General features: G+C 40.0%; 1 long non-coding RNA gene across 3 annotated transcripts in view; it reads left to right on the forward strand.

The window, feature by feature from the left end:
* The first annotated feature begins 183 nt into the window (after positions 1-183).
* Positions 184-21,268, forward strand: part of LOC123574723 (uncharacterized) — a 39,005-nt gene continuing 17,920 nt past the window's right edge. For all 3 annotated transcript variants that reach the window (XR_010587868.1, XR_010587867.1, XR_012416218.1), the window contains exon 1: positions 184-439. This is a non-coding gene — a long non-coding RNA (uncharacterized lncRNA). The remainder of the gene's footprint in view (positions 440-21,268) is intronic.

The following is a 21,268-nucleotide window of genomic DNA, read 5'->3' on the forward strand; positions in this document are numbered from 1 at the left end:
CCGGCGGGTACCCGGGCCTTGGCCAACCCTAGTTGTCTGTACCCAGCTTAGGAGGCCTGGGCGGAAGTCATGCAGGTCGTGGATCTTCCTGTCCAGCACCTCCAGGAAGCTCTTCACCTCCACCTCCAGGTGGCGCTGTCGGGATTTACTCTCCTCAGCGCCTGTCTTTAGGGAACACGCTTTGTCTTCCAGGTTTTGAACGTCTCTCTGCGGCCTCCATCTTCTCAGAGACACCGTCGCGCTCTGACGTGAGCTGAGGTGTGAGTTCACTTTGTTTTGGGAGATCTTCCAGCTCTGTCTCATTTTCTCGGAGCTCGGCCTCCAGCTCCTCGCTCCTCCTCCTCAGCTGCGTGTTCTTCTCCTTCTCTCTGTGGATGTCACGGCCTCTTCCTCTGCTCCGCGCTGGCCGCCGACTCCTGCAGTGCCTTATATTTACAAGGTAAGAAGTAATGTTATGATTTGTGAATACTGTATACAATTACTAAGAAATGATTAAGATAATTATTCGTCACCTCAAATTCTTATCATTTATTGTGACAACCACATTTAAAATGACAGTTATTTAACAGTAGTTAAATGAACAAATATAAATCAATTGATGTAAACAATTAAAAATAAAATCAATAATGAAATATTCTGATATTTTATATTTAGCTCATCATTAAATTTGATTCTTTAGGACATTTTTTAGAATTATTTTATTGTAATGTTTATTAATTCCTACACATTATGCATAGGTCTGTGCATTTATACATTTGTCTTTGTTTTTATTTGTTTATTTTTAATTTTTGAGATGGAATCTTGCTCTGTCGCTCAGGCTGGAGTGCAGTGGTGCCATCTTAGGTCACTGCAATCTATGCATTCCAGATTCAAGTGATTTTCCTGCTTCAGCCTACCAAGTAGCTGGGATTAAAGGCACGTGCCAACACGCCCGGCTAATTTTGGTATTTTTAGTAGAGACAGAGTTTCACCGTGTTGCTCAGGCTGGTCTCGAACTCTTGGCCTCATGTGATCCGCCCACCTAGGCCTTCCAAGGTGGTGAAATTACATGGCTGAGCCACCGCGCCCGGCCTATACATCTTTCTATGATTATAAATTTATGTCCCGATGGCTTTATAGCTGCTGATGTCAGCACATGTTAATAAAATTCTGGAAGAATCGGTGCAAATAATTAGAAATGTTTATTTCATGAAGGTGTATACTTAAATATATATATATTGTTTTAAAAATTACTAAAATTTAAATACTAATGATAATAAATTCATAATAAATACAAGTAATAAAACGTCACAGCCTAGAATTCTCCAGAGTCCTGCAAACACAAACCTGACTTCTCCAGCTAATGAGAAAGGAAACCTCTCCCTGCACCGGCTCCTGGAACCTGTCCCGTCCTCAGTGGGTCCCAACCGCCCCCTGGGGGATCCACGCACCCCTGTAGGAAGGTTTGTTTCTGCGCTCACACTGAGTTCCCCTCACTGTGCTTCTGGCACAGTAATACATGGCCGTGTCCTCGGTGTTCAGGCTGCTCATTTGCAGACTGGCCATGCTTTTGGAATCAGCTCTTGAGATAGTGAATCTGCCTTTCACAGACGTGGCGTATTCTGTTGTTCCACCATTAGCTTTGTTTCTCATGAAACCTACCCACTCCGGCCCCTTCCCTGGAGCCTGGCGGACCCAGCTCATGTAGTGGTCACTGAAGGTGAATCCACAGGAGAGTCTCAGGGACCCCCCGGGCTGTTCCAAGCCTCCCCCATACGCCACCAGCTGCACCTCACACTGGACACCTGCAAACACAGAGACACCAAGGTCAGAAACTGCCACACATAACCACTGTTTCTGTCACTCATGTCCACTCACACTCATTATCTCTAGTTCTCCATGAATTACCTTTCAAAATAGCAACAAGGAAAACCCAGCTCAGCCCAAATTCCATGCTTAGTGGTCTGTGTTCAGTGCTGATCACCAAGTGGAAACTACTGGGAATCCCAGGCTAGGGCTCCTCTCCCGGAGCTGCAGTCAGGGCTGGGCTAGTTTTCATCAGGAGAGGGAGGATAGTATTTGCATGTCTGCTACTATATAGCAAGCACTGGGATGGGACGCCTGAGAAGACGGTCCCCAGATGAGATGACTGTCCCTTGCAGGAGTTTGGTGACAATGATGGTATTTGGAAAATATGCTGTCTTATAAAATTATGCTGTGATAAACACTTTGAAATGATCACCCTATTTTATTTTTACATATTTGTGTAAATTATGTTTCATCAGAGCCAATGGTTTCTCCATGTATGCTCAGTATGTGTCTAAGAGCTGATATCTGGGATGGGTAAACCCTAGTATCTGGGCCTGTGCTCCTCGTCACTGGCCCCAATTACTCCCTGAACCAACTCCAGGACAGAGGTGGACGTACCTAGTGTGATTTGTGGAACCTATTTCCTGTGTTGAGAACATGTGTGATTTTGCTGCATTCTAGCATTCACCTAAAAATATGGTGAGAACCAGGGTTCAGGCAGATAAATTCTTAAGTATTTCTGAAATTTAATGTACATTTTTTCTATTATTCTGTCACTCCTTCTTTGTCTAAGTTTCCATGTGTTCCTTGTAATGAATTTTATAAGTTTTAGTTTGGAGAAAATAAACTTTCACATATATAAAGTGTACAGTTGATAAACATGATGTAACCATCATCGTTATCAAGGTGGACAAGAAAATTCTCAACATTTCCTTTTGTTCTTCTATATTCTTCCTCCTTTTCCCTTTCTTTCTTCTACCCATTTCCCTGACAACTACTGATCTTTACATTGCTGCAGATTCAATTTAATTCATCAGAACTTAAAAAATGAAATATCATAGTATATATTCTTATTTGTTTGGCTTATTTTAGTTAGCATAAATAATTAGATATTTTACCTTGTAGTTATGTATATCAGACATTTACTTATTATAAATGCTGGGTAGTATTCTAGCAAACATTTACCCTAATTTTTTTTTATTAAGCAGCTGAACAATATTTGAATTTTTTTTTTATCATTCTGGGTCTTAAAAAATCTACTACTAAACTTGGAAATGTATATAGAAAATGAATATATTTGTCTTATTTTTTAAACTGCATCAGCAACAACAGATAAACATGGAAGATGAAACTTTGCAAATTTTCTTTAATACTTTGGGTAATTACAGTTTCAAAACCAACAATAAATCTCAAGTTTAGGGAGAAGTAAGTTCTCGTAGTGATTAACAAAGCCAGGGTTTGAAATTACCTGTGGCAGAGTCTGGAATATGAAATATAAGCTCTTCCAATAAAAAAAAATACAAATGTATATTGGATTGCTTGAAATTGAGTGTGGTGTTTTGTAGTGTGAAATTTTAAGGAACCACATATTAAAAGCTAACTTATCCTCCTGAAACCCTTTCCCCGAAGAAGGGGACAGTCATAAAAATCCTTTCTCGAAGTGTCTGTCTGGGAGAAAAGAAGAGCCTACACTTCTAAAATGTATTCAGATCCAATTCCTTTATTTCCACTACAGAACTAAGAATTTGCTCTGCCAAGGCAAACCATTGAAACCAGAATCCTAGGGACACTGTTTCAACCCCTCAGAAGTTGAGATGGGAACAGAGGTCCCCACCAAAGGTCCGTTGAGAAGCAGCTCCTCTCTCTATATTATGGAATCAGAGCCTTAGTCTGCAGGGCAGAGCAGCAGAACTGGAAGGTGGTGGTGTCAGTGGACAACACTGGAGCTGTGGGAGGGAGCACCTGGGGAAAGCAGGAGGACACTACCCCAGGGGAAGGAGGAAGAACACACAGACCAGCATCTCATCTGGCGGAGGGTGAGAAATACTCGCAAGGTCACGCCCAGACTCAGGGTCATGATGCCTTCCTAGGAATACAGACCCAGGAATATGGACCCTTTAGACTAATGCCCTTCACCAATTGAGAAATTGTCAGTAAATAAAACACTTGAATACACTTGTTTCTTAATGAATAACACTTAAATAATAAAAGTGGTGGTTATGAAATAATAATTTATATCACTAATACAAATTTTCATTTAGGATATAGTCTCCTACCTGATGTAAATCAGCTCAGAAGGCAGAAGTTATTGCACTTATTAGAGCTTGTAAATTAACTAAAGACCAGGATTAAATACAGATGTTCTACAGTAGCACAGAATCTAAAATGCGCTGCAGGCAGAGGAAGTTTTTAAATCTTCTGGAAGCCCCATCAAAATAGACAACAAGAAAAGACACTTTTAAATGAATTCCTACATGTTAGATACCTGACATATGAATTTGAAACCAAATGAAAATAAAGAGAAAAATGAAACACTAGTATGAAAACTGGAATAATGTTCAGGTGCATCATTACATCAAACACTCAATCTTAAGCTGGTGTGTAATATTATCTAAATATGGAAGGCATCGCCGTTGTTCACATCATACAGAATCAATCCCAATCACAATATTCTGGATATGTTGATAACTTGGCATCTTTAAATAAAAAATTATAAAACTTTAATAAAATATGGAAACTCTCTTGGCCAAGAGTTGTCCCACTAGCACTATGGCATCAGGGTCCCTCCCTCAGGACATATCAGTTACTGCCCTATGACTCGGGAGCTGGAAGATTCATTCATTTAGAAATTTTGTCCTCATTGTTCACCTTTGTCCTATTGCATGCATGTGTTACACAATATTGAAAGTAATTTTTGTATTATACTCCAATCACCAAAAGTTTAATGTTGCCTTTCAAGTCATCTTTTAACAGTATTTTGTGATCTTCAACCACCAAATTGTGTCCATTGGAAGAAACCTCAGGAAAAAAATCTACTGTTGAAACATATTGGAATAAATATTATCAGGCACTATTAACCAAAATACTGCAGAAAAAAATTCAGGGAGTATTCTTGGGTTGATATTTTGCAACTAAATAGTCAGTTCAGACCAGATGTGGTAGCTCATGCCTTTAATTCCACTACTTTGAGAAGCAAAACAGAAGAAGGGGAATTATATGAGACTAGGAGTTTGAGACCAGCCTGGGCAATATAGAGAGATCCCATTTCTATGGAAGAACTTTTTAAAAAACTCAGCTGGGTTTGGTGATGCACCCCTCTAGTCCTACATACTCAAGAGGCTGAAACAGAAGGATTGTTACGGCCAGAAGTTCAAGGTAACAGTGAACTGCACTACAACCTGTGTGAAAGAGTAAGACCCTATCTCTAATTGTAATAGTAATAAGCAAGAATTGTACACTATTGTAAGGCTACTCAAATAGAAGATACTAAACTGAGAATCCTCAGAAATCCTCTGGTACTTCTGATGTTTTGGAGCCAGCATCTCACCTAAGACATTCAGAATAGGCGGATGATCTTAGATAGTGAAAATTCTCCACAAAAGTCATTGGAACACGATGCTTGTCTAATCCCCTGTCCCGTACCTTTCACCTCTTTCTCTTCATTTTCCTCCTTCTTTTCGTTATTATTTGCTTATTCTTAAAATCAGTCTTCTCATTTTGTGTAAACCCTGGTTGTTGTCCACCCATATTGGACTGATCTTTTTTTTTTTTTTTTTTTTTTTGAGACGGAGTCTCGCTCTGTCACCCAGGCTGGTGTGCAGTGGCGCGATCTCGGCTCACTGCAAGCTCTGCCTCCCGGGTTCACGCCATTCTCCTGCCTCAGCCTCCCATGTAGCTGGGATTACAGGCGCCTGCCATCACGCCCGGCTAATTTTTGTATTTTTAGTAGAGACGGGATTTCACTGTGTTAGCCAGGATGGTCTCGATCTCCTGACCTCGTGATCCGCCTGTCTCAGCCTCCCAAAGTGCTGGGATTACAGGCGTGAGCCACTGCGCCCAGCCTGATCTTTTTTTATTCATGATTTTTATAGTTTCTACATAGAGTAAGTCATCAGACTATTGTTCTGATGTCTGACTGCTGATAACGCTCATTCCTCCCTCATCTCTTTTCTTTCCCAAATGAGGTAAATCTAGTCAGGAATCACAGGAATTCCCTATTTGAAGCCATTTGGAGGTTCAAACCCCACAAACTCCTTTCTGTGAGTGAGACCCCTCACTCTGCCTTCACCACCAAGCCACTATAGGATCCCTGAGCCAGTCTCCTATCTTGCTCGACCAAGCCATTTTGGAAATTCCTGAGAGACCAGCACTACTTTCGGCAGACACTCCAAGAGGTAATTAACCTTTCCATATTCACATGGGGGAGTGTGCGGCACCCCCAGATATGACATCAATACTGCATTTTAGTTGTGATCTCTTGGCCTATTTATAGTGTCAACTAGAACTGATGCTGTGAGCTTGGTGCCACTGCTCCTAACCACAGGATACACCTGTTCCCTGACCCAACTCCAGAAGAGAGTTGGCATGCCTGGTATGGTTTGTTTACCCCCGTTATGTAATGAAATCATGACATTATTTTGTTGTATTCTAGTGTTTCCCTAGGAATATAGGTAGACTTAGGGTTTATTCATGTGCATATTCTGGAGTCTTTGATTTCTCATATATATTTAATAAAATATTTAATTCTGTGTTGAGAAATTTAAAATTTATTCAGTTTGATGAGTGAAGTTCTTATGCCATTGTTCTGTGATTTTCTTTTTCTATTCTATATTTCATTCATCTCTGTCTAACTCATTTTCTACCATATTATATGTGTTTAAATTTGTAATAGTTTAATGAGGTGAAAATAGCAAATAGTGGCCCTCCCATAATGTGTACAATTTGAAAAATAGTGACATAACCATCACCTTTCTCAACATAGAAAAAACCCGACTATGCTCAACATTTCCTTTTGTTTTCCTATAATTCCTGCTTCCTAACCTCCCCTTCTCACACCATGTCCAGAGTCAACTACTGGTTTTATTTATGTAACATTAGATTAGCTTTCATTTCATAGAATTTATAAAAGTTGAATAGTATGTATGGACTTGTATGTGTTTGTCTTATTTTACTCATCATACATACTTGTGAATTTACCCTTACTTTTGAGTGTAGTCAGCAGTACCTTATTGTAACAATAGGTGTTTTTTTCCGGTGAATGAATTTACCACAATGTGTTTATTAAGCTGCTGATTGATATTTGGATTGCTTTCAGTATCTGGCTATTTTTTTTTAAAGTACTATTATCTTAGAAAAGTACATAGCTGAGAAACACAACGTTCTTATTCTTAGAACAGCAGGTAAGCTGGAAAAATGCACTTTAATCAATGGTTTTCAACACATCAGGCAATCGAAGTTGTAGAATTGTGTGTGTGTGTGAGATTGTGACTGAGAGAGTAGGAGAGAAGAAGGCAGAAAGAAGAGAAAGAGATTGTACATAACTGACCATAATTTATGAGGTGCTCAAATAAGTACAGGGACTCAGAGTCTTAAGGGAAAAGGTCCACGTAAGATGGAGAAGACGACTTGATGCACCTACATATGGTTATATATTTATATAAATGCCACTTTCTAATAATATAAAGAATCACGTACATGAGAATAAACTGGGTGTCCAGTGGTGAAATATGATGGTGATGCCAAATCCCATCTACAGCACCTTTTCCCCCTAATTGCACCTGCCTTGATGTGTGTCCTGAGCGCCCCCTGGTGTCAGGAGCGTCTCCTGTTGCTCCTGAGCGCCCCTGCAGGGAAGTTTGCTTCTGAACTCACAATGATTTCCCCTCACTGTGTTTTATTTTATAAAAATTAATGGCTGTAGTTATTAATGTGTACTCGTTGTTCAGGTAGCTCAGCTGTAGGAAAAACTGTTTTTTTGCATGTGGATTTGGAGATGGTGCCTGGACTCCTCTTGAGGAGTGGGTTAGGTTGTGCACTCCCTCATGAGCTGTGCACCTGATCCAGTCCGGTTTCTTCCCTGCGGGCTGATGGATCCAGATCCAGCAGAGAGCACTGGTTGTGATGGAGAATGCAGAGACGGCACAGATGAGGGAGAGGGTCTGTGAGGGCTTCACAAGCCCAAGAGGGCAATGAGAAACACAGTTGTCGGCATGCACAGGTTCTGAACAGCACGTTGAAATTCACAAAATATGCACATTTTGATACATAAATAAAAACAGGACTGCATTGGCAATAATATATAGAAAGAGCTCAGAAATAAACTGATATATCGATGGCAAACTGATTTTCAACATGACAACCAACAATATACAATGGATAAATCATAGTCTCTCTCTAAGAGAGGGTTAGAAAAACTGGATCTACACATGCAAAGAATTAAGAATTTTAGTTTACAGTAAACACAAAAAATCAACTCTAAATGGGATATGCAGTTAAATGTATGGCTTTCAATTGTAAAATTTCCCTACCCAGAAAATAATAATAAGAATGATTTCCTGTATTTCAAATTAAAGTCACAGACAACAAAAGCAGAATTGAACAAGTGAAACTACATCACAACAAAAAGATGCTGGCAAAGCGTGGAAAAAATTCCAACAGACAGAATGGGAGAATATAATTTCAAGTCATACATCTGAAAAAGTGTTAATATCCACAATATACATGCAACTTCTACACCTCATTATCAAAATCATAATCGTCTGATTGTAAAATGGTCAGTTTTACATCTTAAAAAAATGAAGAACATAGATCTCGTGTTAAAGATTCTTCCCTCTGGGTAATGGAAAGTTTTATGGTACACTCGGTTAGGGTAGACTTTGTAGTTATTCAATCCAAAATTAATATATGTAGGGTTAGCAGGGCGTGGTGGTTCACATCTGTAATCCCAGCACTTTGAAAGGCTGTGTTGGGTGGATCCCCTGAGGTCAGGAGTTTGAGACCAGCCTGACCAATATGGTGAAACTCTGTCTCCACTAAAAATACAAAAATTAGCCAGACGCGGTGGCCTGTGCCTGTAGTCCCTGCTACTTGGGAGGCTGAGGCAGGAGAATTGCTTGAACCCGGGAGGCGGAGGTTGCAATAAGCTGAGATCATGCCATTGTACTCCAGCCTGGGTGACAGAGTGAGACTCCGTCTCAAATATATATATATATATATATACACACACACACACATACACACACACACATACACATATGTATATATATTTCTACACACATATGTGTGTGTGTGTGTGTGTGTATATATATATATGGTTCTAACTCTGGAGGCTGAGACAGGAGAATTGCTTGAACACCGGAGGTGGAGGTTGCAATGAGCTGAGATCGTGCAATTGAACTCTAACCTGGGCGACAGAGTGAGACTCCGTCTCAAATATAAACAGATATATATATGGGTCTGAATTTACTTAATATATGTTATTAAAACTGTCATCAGTTGACTCTAGGTTAGGTAGATTGTCAATGATAAAATGAGTGGGCCAGATTCCATCAGAGCAGAACTGGATACAATTAAATGCCATGGTAATTCAGCAGCTTCACCTCTCTCTGGGACTTTCAGCCTGAACTTCTTGATAGATGATCTTCTGGACATTGGATATTCCTAGATATCTCCAAAATCTGTCATCCTCTACGCCTCACAGAAATGTGGCATGTCCCCCTGTAGTTTGTCAACCCTGAATAACAAAGAGATTATAAAATGTAATAATATTTATTCTAGGATGTGTATTGCATTTGAAATATGTATGGGTACATTCAGGTTGGTAAAGGAAGATAAAGAATGAAGGAAAAATAAGGACAGTTACATCAGCTGTTTTGAGACAATTATCCTGGACTAGAAGGATCAGTAACAGAGGTGACATCGGTGTGAGGATGAACAAGCAGTTGCTGGGCAGATATACTTAGAGACATAATTCTTTTAAGGTTGTGATGGGTTTTTTGCAAGGTTGTGGCGGTGCAGAGTCTATGATAGTTCTTGTTATCAGGAACATGTGCGTTAGAACCCTCCTTCATGACCTTCCCCAGATTCATTCATTAGGATTTTAACACAAGTGGCTCCATCTTGATTCTAATAAATTTCCCAAGCTCTTTCTAACACTACTTATGAAGCAGATGACTCTGATGGCTTGAACAGGGTTAATTCTACATCCACATCCCATTTGATAAAATAAGTTTATCCCCTTCACTGTTAATGGCCAATTGCATTCCCACATGAGTCTATACACAACACAGTGGAGGGTCCTGAAAAAATGGGGAGGGAAGGAAGTCCCATCAGCCTCTCCTACATGGCTGCAGGAGCCACAGGCTGAGCCCCACCTGAGCTCCAAGAAAATGCCTTGAACCCTGGAAGGTAGACTACAGAGGTCATCTGTTTCTTTTTCAGGAAGCAGGAAAAGCAAATAAAAAGGGAGAACAAACACTCCAAAGAAAGAACATGGATTGGGAACAAAAGGAGCACCAGGTCAGTGCTGATACTGATTGGCTTTAGTGTCAGGAGAAGGGTCAGACGAGAAACCTGTGAGCTTCTACATGACACTGATCCTGGCCCAGCCTCTCTATTGGCTGTGATCAGAATCCCAAAGACTGTTCTAGTCCTGGAATCTCCCTGAAGTTTCTGTCCTGGGTCTGATCGGAGAAGACTCACCAGGCACTGCTCACTTTCCTCAGGATTCTGATCTTGGTGGCCATGGTTGAGGCCTTTTCATCTCTGTAAACATCAATCTGCATTTTGTGCATGTGAGAATAGGTCCTCATATTAAAATGATATTTTTAAAAATATGTAGAGATGACATTAGGAAGCACAGCATTATAAACTTAGAGGGGTTCACTGGAGAAACCATGAGGAGAAGACGAGGTCCCACATCCTGACAGGAAATCAGCCTCTATAGCACCGGCCTCTGGGTTGACTCTGATCAGTGGGTCCTGAGCACCCCCTGCCACTGATTTCGCCTGAACGTTTCTGCAGGGAGGTTTGTGTCTGGGCTCACACTGACTTCCCCTCACTGTGTCTCTCGCACAGTAATAGACAGCCGTGTCCTCGGCTCTCGGGCTGTTCATTTGCAGATACAGCGTGTTCTTGGCGTTGTCTCTGGAGATGGTGAATCGGCCCTTGACAGAGTCTGGGTAGTATGTGCTACTACTGCTACCACTAATACTTGAGACCCACTCCAGCCCCTTCCCTGGAGCCTGGCGGACCCAGAACATCCAGTAGTTACTGAAGGTGAATCCAGAGGTTGCACAGGAGAGCCTCAGGGACCCGCCAGGCTGGACCAAGCCTCCCCCAGACTCTACCAGCTGCACCTCACACTGGACACCTGCAAACAAAAAGAAACCCTGGTCAGAAACTGCCACACATATCCAGTTTATCTCACTCTGATTCACTCACACTCAACTTTTTCTATTTCTGTATGTATTACCTTTTAAAATAGCAACAAGAAAAACCCAGCTCAGCCATGACTCCATGGTGAGTCCTGTGTGTTCAGTCCTGATCACCAAATGAAAACACCTGAAAATGCCAGGTCTGGGCCTCCTCTCCCAGAGCTGCAGGGTCAGGGCTGGGCTGGTTTTCATAAGCAGAGGGAGGGCTCTATTTGCATGTCTCCTACTATTTAGCAAGCTCTGGGGTGAGAGGCCTGAGGAGAGAGTGGGGCTCAGAGCATGTGAGAGTGTCCTGGGGGAGTTATTTGATATTGATAGCATTTTGGAAATTGTGGTTACTTATTGAAAGTTTGTTCTGTGATAAAATATTAAAACCTATAAAACTTACAATTTTGTAATTTCTATTTTAAAACAGTGGTATTGAGGTACAATCAATCTACATAAACTGTGTATATTTAAAGTTAGCACCAATCATCTTTTATTTTTACATATGTAGAGGACACATGGTATGTGGTATCAATGCCATTTCCATGTTACAGATGAAAAATTACCAACAAAAGCACAGATGGGTGGTACAATGTCCCCAGACCTCACATTTGGTCAGAGTGAGCCTGAGTATCTGGGCCTGTGCTTCTCACCACTGGACCTGACTGCTCCCTGAACCAAGCCCAGTACATAGGGGTCGCAGCTAGTGAGGTTTGCAGAACCTCTTCTCTGTAATGAGAACACGGTGTGATATGTATGCACTGTTGTGATTACCTAATAATTGTAAAGAAAAGCACATTTCCTACAGTTTCATTTTCTTGGGTGTCACGCATTTTCTCATGTTAGCATCTATCTTTCCATCAATGTTTATTGAACAAATTATCCACTTATTTGCAATAGTCTTATTGAGGCATTATTGCTGTGTAATAAGTATTGCTTAATTAATGTGTGCATTTTAATAAGCTCTGAAGCCGAGCATGGTCTTACATACCAGTAGTCCCAGCTACGTACGGTAGCGGGAGGAGGACTGCTGGAGACCCAGGGTCTGAGGCTGCAGAGAGCTATATGATCTCACCACTGAGCTCCAGCCTGGGTGACAAAGCAAGATCATGTCTCCAAAGGAAAAAAATGCAATTTCAAATGTGCTCACCTGTACTTCCCAAATAACAAGATAACAGTCAAGATAACAATGCATCACACTTAAAAGTTTCCCTGGGTTCCTCCAATTCCTGCCTCCCAGTCATTTTTCTCTCACTGTACTGAGTCAGTCCCTCATGTTTGTTACTTCAGATCTATTTTTCAAGATTTGGTTAAAGTGAAATCTTACGGTTTCTATTTCATTTGTGTGTCTTCTTGTTCAGCATAATTACTTGCGAGTCAGTAACTTGGTTGTGTATGAAGAATGTGTTCATTGTAATGAGGAACAGTATTCCAGTTAATGAGTGCACCCCTGCTATTTATAAAGCTCCTTAATATTTTTGTTACTTCCAGTTTCTGAGTGTTACAAATAAAGCTTCTACTCAGCCTGGAGATGCAGGCATCCCAGAAAACATTGTATTATTTTTACAACAACTAACCTTACTGAGCTGGAAATTAGCACATTTTCTTTAAAACATCAGATTATTGATGTTATAGGACAAACAAGGGACCTTACATCTTGTGAAACTCAGTGACTGCAGGAACAAACAGGAAGAGAATATGAACTTATCTGGGGTAGAGGCCAGCAAATGTCATATAAGCTAATGCAGGATTAACTTAGACATATTCTTCAGATTGTTTAGAGTTGAGTATAGTAAAGAAGTTATTGTTTAAATTATCAGAGGACATACAACTGAGGATTCCTACTGCTATTGAAACCTTTTCTGCCAGGACTGAGGACACATCACAAAAATCTCCAGCCTCTCCCTCCCAGGATGTTTCTGTGTGCGAAAGTGGAACAGCGGCTGTGGCTGAAATGCATCCAGACCCACCTCCCCTGCCACCACGACATTACCAAAGAATTAACATACTGGGGCAAAGCCACTAACACCTCTGTGTTACAGCCACTGGAGGAACTCATAGAAACTGGGACGGAAGGAAGAAAAGCTCCAAAGCTCTGTCCATTCTCTCAGGAATAACAGCCTCATCTCCCATCTCCTCTCTCTTCCCTCTGGAAAAACAGCTGCATCCTGCTGGGAAGGGCAGAAAAAAGGAAGCTGAAGACATCAGTGGGAAGACATAGTGGCTGCTGGAAGAAGATGTTGGAACAAACAAGGAGACCCTCTACCCATTAGTGGGAGGAAGATGCATGGATCAGCATCACACCCGCCGGATGGGCAGGGATATTTGGAAGGACACATCCTGAGTCAGGACTGTGATGTCTGCGTGGAGTGTGGCTCCCTCAGAAGGACAGATAGTGTCCGTTCAGTGCAACCCCTCCCACCACATTGACAATTGTCAGGTCCTTGTGGCTCTGGGATGCCCAGGGGGACCTGAAAGACAGAGTCTTTCAGGATGGCACAAGATTAAGGCCCAAAGCCAAGCAGGAAACAAAATTAAGATTTCACTGAATGAATCTGAGTGTCTGGTGGCTGCAGAGGAAACCCACAGCAATTCTGGCACCCACTGCAGTAAGGACTTTCAGATGTAGTCCTGAGTAGTTACATACAGTTTTCTACAATAAAGGCCCAGAGGAGATAGGGCATGATCATCTACAAAAAACTCATAAAACAAATTGTGATCATCTACAAAAATGCAAAAGTCATAAAGCAAATAATTAGCTGATGTAAGGAATCTGATAGAAGTATCTGTGGAACATAAAATTTTGAAATAACTGCAGAAATACTTTGAAACATTTACAATTGATCCCATAGAAGGTCTCTGTGTAACTTCATAAGAAATTGCCAACATGTGCTTATTTTAATAACTAATGTTTACTAACATCATACTTGTGGATGTAACAAAGACCACAGAGTAGGTTCTGTTAGAACTCTTAATAAAAAGCCAAGTTTGCAAAATATTTAGAGAGATTTATTCTGAGCCAAATGTGAGGATCATGCCCTGTGACACAGCCCCAGAAGATCTTGAGAACATGTGCCCAAAATGACTTGACTGCAGGTTAAATTTAATAACATCAATTGATACACGTGAGATGTATGTTAACCTGTTCCATAAAGACAAAACCGCTAGAAGTGAGGCACTGTGGGGAGGAGATTACAGCTTATAGGTGAATTAAATGATTTTCTGATTGGCAATTGATTGAAAGACTTAAATTTTTATCAAAAGACCTGAAACTAGTACAAAAAAAGTGTCTGGGTTAAGATAACGGGTTTTGGAGAACAAGATTCTTACCATGTAGATGAAGTCTCTTTTGTGACCACCCTTAGAGGCAATAGACAGCAAATATTTTCAATTAAGAGATTTAAAAGATACACTAGACTCTCAGCTAATCTCCTCAGTATAATACAAACACCTTGAAAGGGAAGCAGATTATCTACAGAATTTAAATTTCTCTTGCAAAAAACTAACTGTGCAGGGCAATTGTAAAATATTTCAAAGAAATATATTTTAGGGTGAATGACTTTGATCCCTTTCAAGGCCTGCTCTCTGTGATGTGATGCTATTCTTGAGTCAGGTTAGAATTTGGTATTTTACTGCTACACGGAATCTGTTTTCTCAGCCGTAAATCTGTTTTAATGAAAATGCTGGTTACTTCTGCTTAAATTCCAAAGGGAGGAATGTATAATGAGGCATTTCTGATCTTCTATTTCTAACACGGCCTAAACTAGGTTTTCTAGTGTCCATGGAACTCCTTGTTGAAGAGGAATGTTCCATTCAGTCAGCTGGGTGCTTAGAATTCTACTTTTAATTCACAGGAGATATATGAGACTTCTCCTACTCAGGGGTATCAGAAAATATTTACTGAGATAATCACATTGAAGTTGAGACTTAAAAGATTGTCCCAGATTCCTCCCTACAAACCTTTTCTCCCAAGACTAGAAGAAAACTTACCAGCAACAACTGTTAACATATCTTCTATGTCTCACCAGCAACAACTGTTAACATATCTTCTATGTTCAAAATCACCACCCATTAGGAAAATAATTAAACTTGGGAGACTTATCTTTAGAAACAATTAGTCTAGTTGATTTCTAAAGTCCTTTACAAACCCACAGATTCTGATTAGTTTACAGATTATGCAGAACATCACATCTAATGGGAATCAGCAATTAGCTGGATTCCCGTGCACTGTTTTTAAAAAATGTTTAATTTATATAGATACAGAATGGTTCAAAACCTTTAAGGGATATGCATGATATTTTGATAAAAGTATATTATTTGCAGTGATCAAATCCAGATACCTGATTATTTCTTTGTGTTAAGAACATTCTAAATCTTATCTTCTAGCTATTCTGAAATATACAATAAATTATTAACTGTAGTTGTATATGTGCCACTTCAGCATCCCCTTCCCTCCAACATGGAGTGAATGTTCTGTTTTTCAGCTTCCTCATCACAATTTGATACTGTCTATACTGTGTATTTTACCCATTGTAACAGGATAGTAGTATTTTTTTGAATATTAAACATACAAATACCTGAAAATCATGCAGATCACTTTTTATATTTATTTTTAGATGAGGCTTCTTTCTGTTCAGGTCTTTGTCTATTTTAAAATTAAATTGTGTGGTTTTGTTATTGTTCAATTGTAAGATAATTTTTATTATTCGTGATAAAAGTCCTTTTCCAAATATTTGATTTGTGAGGAAATTCTCCAAATCTATGGCTTATCTTTTCACACTCATGTAAGGATTTATTTTCAAAGGCCTAAACTTGCTACATTAAGCCATAACCAGAGGATTATGAAACACGTTTCATCCACAACTTACAATAATATCACTAAAGGCCTCTTTACAGCAGTTTCTTTCACCTGTTACATAAATTCTGCCTGTGAAAATAATGATATATACTAAAAGAAATGTATCATCATGTGATATGACAGAACAAGCATTAAAATGAGACTCAGCTATGCCATTTGAGTTGGAATTACCAAACGAAGAATTTAAAACCACTATGATTAATATGCTAAGAGCTGTAATGAATTAAGCAGACAGCATGCAGGAACAGCTGTGTCATGCAAGTAGAATGATGCAAATTCTAAAAAAGGAAAATAAAAGTAGATATCAAGAATTTTCTAACAGAATCAAGTAATTCTTTCAATGGACTTATATGTAGATGGGGCATAGCTGCGGACAAAAACCTGAACTTAAAACTATCTCAATAGAAATTTCCCAAACTGAAAAGCAAAAAGAAAAAATGTATTTTTAGAACAGTAAACACACAAATACAAATATACACACACGGAGACACACAGACACACAGATACACACACACACACACACACAACTTACATATAAAACCAGAACAGCTTACCCAAGAACTGTGGGACAGTTGCAGAGGTATAACATGCACATAATGGGAAATAGAAAAAAACAGAGAAAGGCTAAGAAGAAATATTTAAACAATGATGACTGACAAGTTTTCTAAATTAATGTTAATCACCAAACTACAGGCTCAGGAATATGATCATTTCATCTGCAAGGATAGTTTGACACTCTCTCTTCCTGATTTGATGCTTTTTATTTCTTTCTCTTGTCTGCATGCTCTGGCTAGGACTTCCATGACAATGATGAACAGGAGTGGTTAGAGTGGGTGTCCTTTTCTTGTTCCAGTTTTCAGGGGAAAATGCTTCCAGCTTTTGCCCAGTCAGTATAATGTTGGCTGTGAGTTTGTCATAGATGGCCCTTATTATTTTGAGGTGTGTTCCTTCATGCCTAGTTGATGGTTTTTAATATGAAAGAATGCTAAAGTTTATTCAAAACATTTTCTGTGTCTATGGTTAACATGGTTTTTGTTTTTCATTCTGTTTATGTGATGAATCACATTTACTGATTTGCATATATTGAACCAACCTTGCATCCCAGGAACAAAGTGTTGGTAGATTAGGCTTTTTGATGTGCTGCTGTGTTCAGTTCGTGAGTATTTCATTGAGCATTTTTGCATCAGATGTATTGGCCTAAAGTTTTCTTTTTAAATTAAGTCTCTGCTAGGTTTTGTTATCAGAATAATGCTGATCTCACAGAATAACTTAGGGAGGAGTCCTTTATCCTCATTTTTGGGAAAAGTTACACTAGGATTGGTAGCAACACTTCTTTGTACATCTGAAAAAATTCAGCTGTGAATCTTTCTGGTCCCTGACTTTTTTGGGTTGGTACCACCTATCCATCTTCATTTCTGACCCCTGCCTGAGCCAGTAATAATCACCCTGAATTCAGACAAAGCTGAATCCAATCCAGTGGTTACTGTAGTTCTTAACAGCTTTAATGGCTCACTTAACTTCAGTGAACATCTTCACCCAAAATAGTTTCATTATCAATTTTATTTAAAGATTTCCATTGGATTTTTTTTTTGCATGTCATTCAGTCATGCAACTTATTTAAATCCATGTTGGCTTCTCTACATGCATAATTATCATTCCAACTATTGTTAAATGGGCCAGCAACCCTCTACTCCTGCTTCTTCCCTCTGCATATCTATCTGCAAGACCCCCCTAGACCTCAGGTCTCTATTGTAGAGGGAAGCTTTGATAAATGTTAGATTTACTCAGTGCTACAAATACAAAAAGCCAATGGGAGCTCCTCTTGCCATTGAATGCTAGGCCTGTAATGTATTCCATACCCTCACCCTATCTCCAGGTGTATTCCAAAGCCTCCATTTATGTTACTTCCAATGAAGTTTGTGTTTTCTAATATAATTTTAATAGGCAAATAATGATTGTAAATATTCATGAGGTACATAGCAATGTTTTGAAACAATGTGTAGGGGTCAGATAAGGATAATTAATATATCCATCGTCTGAAACGTTTTCTTTTTGTTGGGAACACTCAATATCCTTCTAACTATTTGAAACTGCATATAATTGTTAAATACATTTATCCCACAGTGGTAAAGAACATTATAATCTATTCCTCCTATCTAACTCTAATGTATTATTTCACAAATCTCTGCCTATCTCTTCCCCTACCCTTCCCAGACCCTAGTATCCTCTGTTCTACTCTTTATTTCTATAAGACAGATTTTCTTTTCTCTTCCATGTATGAGTGAGAAAACAAGGTGTATTACTTGCTGTTCCTGCCTTATTTCATTTCACATAATGTCCTCCAGTTCCATCCTCATTGCCAAAAATAACAGGATTTCCTTATGGATGACTAGTATCTCATCACGTATCTGCACCACATCATCTTTAACCATTCATCTCCTGTCCGACACCTGGTTTGATTCCGTATCTTAGCTATTGCGAAAGGTCCTGCCATATACACTGGGAGTAAGAAATCTCTGATATAATTATTTTCATGCTTTTGGATAAACTTGCAGTAGTGAAATTTATGGGTCATTTGGTAGTTTTATTTGTAGTTTTTTGAGGTATGTCCACACTGCTTTCCATAGTGACTGACTGTACTTCTCCCCAACCTTACCAGCATTTGTTAGTTTTCTTTCTTTCTCTCTCTCTCTCTCTCTCTCTCTCTCCCTCCCTCCTTTCCTTCCTCCCTTTCTTCATTTTTGAGACAGAGTTTCGCTCCTGTCATCCAGGCTGGAGTGTAGTGGCGTGATCTCACCTCACTACAACCTCCAACTCCCAGGTTCAATCGTTTCTCCTGCCTCAACCTACCAAGTAGCTGGGACTACAGGTGCCAGTCAACATGCCCAGCTAATTGTTGCATTTTTAGGAGGGATGGGTTTTCGCCATGTTGGACAAGTTGGTCTTAAACTACTGATGTCAAGTGCTCTACCTGCCTCGGCCTCCCAAATTGCTGGGATCACAGGCATGAACCACCACACCTTGCTTTTTTTCTTTTTTCTTTTTAAATAAGAGCTATCTTAACTGAGGTGAAGTGATACCTTCTACCATTCTGTAGGCTGTTTGTGTACCATGTTGATTATTTCTTTTTCTGTGCAGAAGATCTTTAGTTCAATTAAGTCCTCTCTGTCTATTTTTGTTTTCACTGCATTTGCTTTTGAAGTCTTAGTCATATTTTATTTGCCTAGTCCAATGTCCCGAGAATTTTCCCTACATTCTCCTCAAGTATTTTTATAGTTTCAGTTTATACATTTAATTATTGAATCCATCTTTAGTTAATTTTTGTCTATGGTGAGATAGAAGTCTGGTTTGATTCTTCTACGTGTGGCCGTCCAATTTTCCCAGCACCCCTTATTGAATACAGGGTTGTGTCTCCAGTGTATATTTTTGTCAGTTTTGCCAAAGAACAGGTGGTTGTAGTTATTTGGCTTTATTTCTGGGCTCTCTATTCTGTTACATTAATTTTTTTTTTTGAGATGAAGTTTTGCTCTTGTCACCCAGGCTGGAGTGCAATAGCATGATCTTGGCTCACTGCAACCTCCACCTCCCGGGTTCAAGCAATTCTCCTGCCTCAGCTTCCAATGTAGCTGAGATTACAGGCATGGGCCACTAGGCCCAGCTAGTTTTTCACATTTTTAGTAGAGACAGGGGTTCACCATGTTGGTCAGGCTGGTCTTGAACTTGACCTCAGGTGATCCACCAGCTTCTACCACCTGAAGTGCTGGAATTACAGGCATAAGCTACCACGTACCTGGTCTAATATTTTTTGTTTTGTTTTGGTACCAGTACCATGCTTTCTTTCTTATTATATCTGTGTAGTATAATTTGAAGTCAGGGAATGTGATCCTTTCAGCTGTGTTTCCTTTTCTTAGGATGGCTTTTGCTATTATATGGAATCAAAAGGCTCTTTTTTGCTTCCATATAAATTTTAGGATATTTAAAAAAAATGTAATTAATTTTATTGGTTACTTGATGGATATTGCGTTGACTCTGTATATTGCTTTGGGCAGTGTATTTTAGTCTATTCTGCATTGCTATATATTAATGCCTGAGGCCAAGTAATTTACAAATAAAAGAGGCTTATTTGGCTTACAGTTCTGCAGGCTGTGTGAGGAGCATGGCACCCACATCTGTTTCTTGTGAGGGCCTCAGAAGGCTTACGATCATGGTGGAAGGCAAAGGGGAAGGAGGCTATGTCACATGGTGAGGGGGGACATGAGAGGGGAGGAGGGTCATCAGACTCCTTTTAATAATCAGATCTCACCGTAGCTAATACAGTAATAATTCACCTATTGCCATGGGGTGGTTACCAAGCCATTCCTGAGGAATCTTTCCCCATGTCCCAAAACCTCCCGCTTGGCCCCACCTCAAATACTGTGGATCACATTTCGCCATGAGATTTGGAGGGGACAATCATCTAAACTGTATCATTTCACACTTGTGCCCCCTGATCTTATGCCCTTCATAAGTTACAAAATGATTTTTTTTTTGATAGTTTCCAAAAGTCTTAACTTGGTCAGCCTCCAGCTGAAAATTCCAAAGTCTCATCTGAGTCTTAAGGTAATTTCCTTCCAGCTATGAGCTGGCAAATGTTTTAAAGAGTGATTTACTTCCAGTGTGTAAGAGTGCCACAGGCATTGGTTAAATATCGTTAATACAAAAGGAAAAAAATGTCCAAAGGAATGGCCAGTAGTCCCCACACACGCCTAAAGCCTAGCAGAGCCGATATTAAATCTTAAAACTACAAAATAATCTCACTTTACTTGATGTACTTCAACCAGGGCACCCTGGGTTGAAGGGGTCCCAGAAACCTCAGGCATTTCATCCTTACAGCCGAGCACAGCTTATGGGGCCGCCTTCACAGGTTAGTCAAGTACCTGAAGTTTTTCCAGGCTGAGAGTGCAAGCTGCCTTTGGCTCTATCATTCTGAGACCTTGAGGGTCATGGCCATATTCCCACAGCTTTAATTTAAAATGCCCTAGTGGGGATTTCGAGCTGGGGCTCCAACCCTCTCTTTCCCCATCTTTGGCACTGCCCTAGTAGAGGCTGTCTGTGGTGGCTCCACTGCTGTAGCAGGCTTCTTGCTGGGCCTGCAGGGCCCTCTGCATATCCTCTGAAATCTAAGTCAAAGCTGCCCAGCCTCCTTCACTTTTGCATTCTGTAT

This window comes from Macaca fascicularis, chromosome 7 (genome assembly GCF_037993035.2).
Source record: "Macaca fascicularis isolate 582-1 chromosome 7, T2T-MFA8v1.1".
NCBI classification, from domain to species: domain Eukaryota; kingdom Metazoa; phylum Chordata; class Mammalia; order Primates; family Cercopithecidae; genus Macaca; species Macaca fascicularis.